Source organism: Marmota flaviventris, chromosome 5, assembly GCF_047511675.1.
Source record: "Marmota flaviventris isolate mMarFla1 chromosome 5, mMarFla1.hap1, whole genome shotgun sequence".
In the NCBI taxonomy this organism is placed as follows: domain Eukaryota; kingdom Metazoa; phylum Chordata; class Mammalia; order Rodentia; family Sciuridae; genus Marmota; species Marmota flaviventris.
In genome coordinates, this window is record NC_092502.1 from 123,600,497 (window position 1) to 123,606,496 (window position 6,000).

Below are 6,000 nucleotides of genomic sequence, written 5' to 3' on the forward strand. Positions count from 1 at the left end.
AGAATTATCAGAAAGTGAATTAAAATAGTTATGATTAGTAAAGTCTCTAGTGGAAAAGGTGTGTAGCATGAATGAACATATAAAGGATTTCAGCACAGACATGGAAACTATAAGAAGGGACCAAATGGAGATGAAAACATGATGAGAAATCAATAACTTTGATATGCTCAGTAGTAGACTCAATCAGCTGAGGAAACAGTGGACATGAAGACAGGTCAGTAGAAAGTGCTCCAACCGAAACTCAAAGAGGAAAAAAAAAAAAAAGTGAAAAACCAAAGCAAACAAAAAGTCCAAACAATCAAACCCAAATTCAAAGTAGATTATCCAAGAGCTGTAGGACAATATCAAATGAATAGTCATATAACTGGAATCTCATTAAGAAGACAGGCAAAGGCAGCGAAGCACAACAGACACTAGTATGGCAATATGTAAATCAATGGATGTGTAACTGATGTGATTCTGCAATCTGTGTATGGGGTGAACGTGGGAGTTCATAACCCACTTGAATCAAAGTGTGGAATATGATATGTCAAGAAATTTGTAATATTTTGAACAACCCACAATAAAAAATTAAAAAAAAAAAGAAGACAGGCAAGGGGGACAAAGAATATTAGAAAATATGATTAACAGGGTCAAGGTTTTTATCCCTAGTGAAGGAATGAAAGGTTTTGTAGTATCTACTGTGGATCTGGGAATTACTGGCCAAATGGATTTAATGGTTATAAGTTTCTAGGCTGTGCTCATAATAGTGTGGTTATTTTTACATTAAATAGTTATACCTGCTCTACATCCCAGCCTCATAATTTAACATCTATCATCTCTGGGCACAGTAGAAGCTAGTTTAGGGGACTATCATGTAAAGTAATCATCTTGACTATTAAATACTTGGTCTTGGCTGACCCAGAGCATTTCCCCCAGTTTCCAGGTGATCGTAAAGTGGTTGTCATGGTAGAGAAGTGCTCCTAAAAAGTGTTGCCTGGCACATAGTTGACAGTCGCACGTAGTGCACTTCTTGCCCATCAACTCAACCTGGAATCACTTCCAAATCATAATCTTTGCCAGATGAGTCCTCAAGGGTAAAGTTGGCTACATATTTATTATGACTGGGGTGAAAGATGGAGTTAGAGTTAAGAGAGTCAAATCCAAGATGGGCTGTAGCTGCCCAAAGCTTGTTTCCCAGGGATTACAGTTTTGTAATTCTTCCTTCACAGCTTTTCTCAGCACCTGAAGCAAGAGCTTTAGCCCAAAGAAATGTAACTTTGCAGTCAGGTCCTACTTGTTCCTGGGGGGTAGTACTCTCTTCTCATTTCTCTGAGACTTAATTTAGTTTTATCCTCTGCCCTTAAAACAATTAGGGTACTTTATTTATTTATTTATCTATCTATTTATATATTTTTGGTGAAAACACATACATTAGGTTATAGTATAAGATTTTATAAATCTACCGATCAGAAGTCCTGAACTGGTAAAATTTGATAACTAGTTTTAATGGGGGTTGGATGATAGATCTTTAGGAAGTCCTATATTATTTTCTGTCTTTAAAACATTACCTATGTTGTCTCTATTTTAGACACAAGAGTGTCTTGTAATATATTTTGTCATTTATATATAGAGATATTATTGATCTTGGCCAGTTCATCAAATGCTCCTCCATATGTATCACACACTAAAAGAATTGAATTAATTAAAATGAATTACAATGTAAACAAATCTTTTAAGTCCAGCTTACCATTTAATGTTTATTATTTGAACTTTGTCTTTTTTTATTAATAGTTGTGAGATAGCTGATTTTGGGGGGTCTCAGTGAATTTGAAGAGATATGTAGGCATATTTGACTTTTTATAATGCTTCTAGAAAGCAATATAGACAGTTTTTGTGGTCGTGCACTGAGTCACTTGAAAGCACAGCTGCTGGGCAGGAAGTTAGAGCTCCTTGGCTGTTTGTGTTAAATACAGCACATTTTACTGCAATAAATATTCAGAGGCTGAAAACCACATCTTATGTGGTTTCAACTAAGCTGAGAAAATAATGAATGAGGTAATTCATGAGAAGAGGTCAGTGTAGGAAAGTGTTCGGGATGGCACCCTTTGTTTAAAGAAGAAGATGGAATAGCATTTAAAATAGAGCTGAGCTATAAGAAAGAACTTTTCTTCTTTTTTTCTAAACTATTTTGAGTGACTTTATTTTATTATTATTAAAGAACTTGTCTTCTTTAATAATAAATATACACATATAGACCTGTCCCTGTGGTGATGATCTCTTATAGTGTTCCCATCTGTCCACTTACTGGTTATAGTTAGGGAATTGTCATCTAGAATGCAAACACAGGCTGATTCCAGAGCCTATTCTCTATTTTTCCTTTCCTTTCCCTCCCTCCCTCCCTCCTTTCTCTCTCTCTCTCTCTCTCTCTCTCTCTCTTTCTTTCTTTCCTAGGGATTGAACACAGCCATTCAACCACTGAACCACATCCCCAGCCCTTTTTATTTTTTATTTTGAGACAGGGTCTTGCTAAATTGCCTAGGGCCTCGCTAAGTTGCTGAGTCCAGTTTTAATTTGTGCTTCTCCTGCTTCAGCCTCCTAAGCAGTTGGAATTAAGGTCTGTGCCATTATGCCTTGCCCAAAGCATGTGCTCTTAACCACCACGCAACAGCAATGTCTGCAGTGGTGATGGGTATGCAAAGGAAGGTCTGTGCAAATTTCTATGCAATAGTGAGGTCTGTACAAGACTATGGAATAGTGATGTCTATGCAAGAGTACATGTACCAGTGAGGCCTGTACAGCAGAGATGTAGATGTAACAGCAATGTCTGAGCCATCTCTCTATATGAGGGAGCTGGTCAATCCATCAACCTGTATCTGCAGTGGACACAGAATTTCAGAAAATACGGCTTCCAGTCTTGACTCTTATTGCCCTATGGGCTTTGCCCATTTCAATCCATTCATTTTACTTTTCAGCTGCAGCTTCTGCCCCTTGGTAGAGGGTATTTAGACATGAAGTCACTCTGGAGGAATGCTTTGTAAAATTACTTAGCAGAACATTGTTTTGGGAAAATGTAGACTGATGTACATATTTATTGTGATTTGTCTTGGGCACAATGTGGAATTTCTGAAGAAATAATAGATGCTGAGTCCCAAAGGCTGGGGGAGAACCAATCAAGGTGACTGAGTGGGCAGCTGCCTGGGGCTCTGTGAGCTGCCTGACTCTCTGTCCTCTGGGGAAACTGCCCACCAGTCTTGTCAGTTGGGATTTTCCTGTAGAAGAACTGGATTCATGGGTCTGGTTACAGCCCAGCGACAGCACACTGGCAAGGCCTGTCTGCTGCTTTCACTGGAGCCTCTGACATAATTGTAGTGGTGGATATTTTGGGAAATAGAGACACCTACTGTTTGGTTTGAGGAAGGCTAACTTTAGTTCTTTGAATTCAAATGTGTATGTTTGTGTGTGTGGTGGTGGTGATGGTAGTGGGGAACAGTGTAAGGACCAAGGCCTGGTGGTGGGAGCAGTGAGGCTGAAGCTGGTTATTTAGAGAATTCTAGAATGTCAGAGCCTGAGGGTACTTAGAATTCATGTTCTAGAGCTGTGCCCTCTAGTTGCTGTTGTCAAGCAGCTATTACAATTTAAAAAAAAGTAATTATAATTTAAAATCCAGTTCCTTGGTCACAATAGCCATATTTCAGGTGTTCAATATTCACCTAGAGCAGTGGCTCTCATACTGGGCAGTGCAAATACAAATTACTTTTCACATGTCATCTGCTTAGGTCTGTTTGATAGTACTGTCCTGGAGTCTTCTAGATCAACCCCGTTCTTTTGAAAATGAGGAAACTAAAGGTCAGAGAAGGGACTTGCCAGACAAGGACCCTGGCAATTGGCACTTTTTTGCCTGATGCCACTAAGATACTTCCTAATTAACCTATGGCTTTGGACCAGGTATTAGGAGATGGTGGTATGATTCTGATCTCTCCCTTGCTTGCCTGAAGGACATACGGACATGGCTTTTCAAATATCTTTTTGTTTTTTTAAGGGAGAAACTTTTTTCCCCATGAAGTCTTCTGTGAGTAGATAAAATAAGAAATAGATGGACACTAGAGCTATTCTGGCTGAAACCCAACCTAAGTGTGTATGTATGTATACCTGGGATCTGAAGACCTTGTCATTCCACTTCCACTTTGTGGCTCTTTTGTCTTCTTGGAACTATGGGGAACAGAAAGGAAATGTGTGATCCTCAGTCTTTCTGCCTGGTAGGACCTGGATTCCCATGTTCAAAGTAGATATAAGGCATGGGGATGGGAACATGCAGAGAGAGCAGGCCACATGGCTTATTGTATGCCATGTTTCACATTCTCAAAGGGCAGAGGTGGAGGTTTGGCAGTGATGACATTCCATTGCAGCATCTGGTTCCTGCAGAGATGGGGAGGAACTAAGACACTTCCTAATTAACCTTTGGCTGGAGCAGGAATATTTGAGTAACTGAAGATTGGTGCACATCTCTTTCCAGGCTTGCTGGGCTTTTCTTGTAGGATTTCAATTAATTATTCATTGGTTTAGTCATTGATTTGTGAGATATTTACTGAGTTCCTATTATGAGACAGATGCTGAAGTAATATTCTAGGGATACTTCAGGAAGAAGAAATTACTTTTCACTGTGCACTTGGAAAGGAATGGTGCATGAGAGGCCTTTGGTATGAGTGTTGAATGAAGCAGATCTGTATATGCAGGGATTGGGTAGAGGGCAGAGGCCCTCCTGGGAAAGGAGGCTCATGCAGAAATGTAGTAAGCTGGGAAAGTGTCTAAGAAACAGCGAGTGATTCAATTTGACAGGAACACAGGTAACTAAATGCATCCATAGGGTTTCCTCTTGCCCACACCCTACACCTTCAAGAATTCACATCATGTGGAGGAGAGCATTTGTCTCCTTGCTTCAGTTGGTACTAAGGAGAAAGGAATGGAGTACCAAAGTAATCCTCTGTCCTAGAGTCTTTTGAGTCCTGCCAAGGAGATCAGCTTCAAGCTGCCTTTCTTGGTGACATCCTCCTTGGGATTCTGAAAGCATTTGAAGAGGCATGCGAGCAGCTTTCAACATGGCCACCACAGGTAAACCTGTGCTGCTAGTCCCTTCTGTTTCTTAAGCCAGCTTCTCTCCACAGTTACTAGAAACACACTGCTGTTAAGTGAGCTGAGTCTTGGAGAAAAACCTAAAGTGAATCTGTTGCATTCTTGACTCTAATGCTGCCTTGATTCTGGCATTAGGAAATCCTTGGGTGTATGAGTTTACAGTAAGGATGACAAGAGCATCAGAGAGCCCCAGAATGGCTATTGTAAGATATTTTCACAGGCTCTCAATGCTATTTTCAGAAAACAAGTATGCACAGCATATCAGATGTTGGATAAATTAATGTGTATGTGATATATATATGTACATATATATACATACATATACACACATATATATATATATGTACATATATGTATGTAATTATACATGTTGTTACATGCAGAAGTTATTCATTCTTTTAATTCTCGCCCCCCCATGCCTGGGATTGAACCCAGAGATTTATGTGTGCTAGGTAAGTGGTCTATCATGGAGGCATAATCACAGCCCCATTATTTTCATTTTTAAAAATGTTTGCAGGATTTTATTTATCATACACACACAAACAGACACATATTTTAACCATTTGCAGTGTATGGTTCAGTGTCATTAAACATATCCATGTTGTTATTCAACTATCACCATGATCCATCTCCAGAAATTTTTTTATCTTCCCAAACTGAAACTTTATACCTACTAAGCAATAGCACCCCTTTCCCTTCTCTCCTGGACCCTGGGAACCACCATTCTTCTGTTTCTGTGAATTTGATTACGTTAGGTACCTCACATAAGTGGAAACATATGTCCTTTTGTGACTGGCTTATTCATTTAACACAATGTCCTCATTCTGTGTGGTTGCATATGTCAGAATTTCTTTCCATTTTAAGGCTGAGTAATATTCCATTCATGCA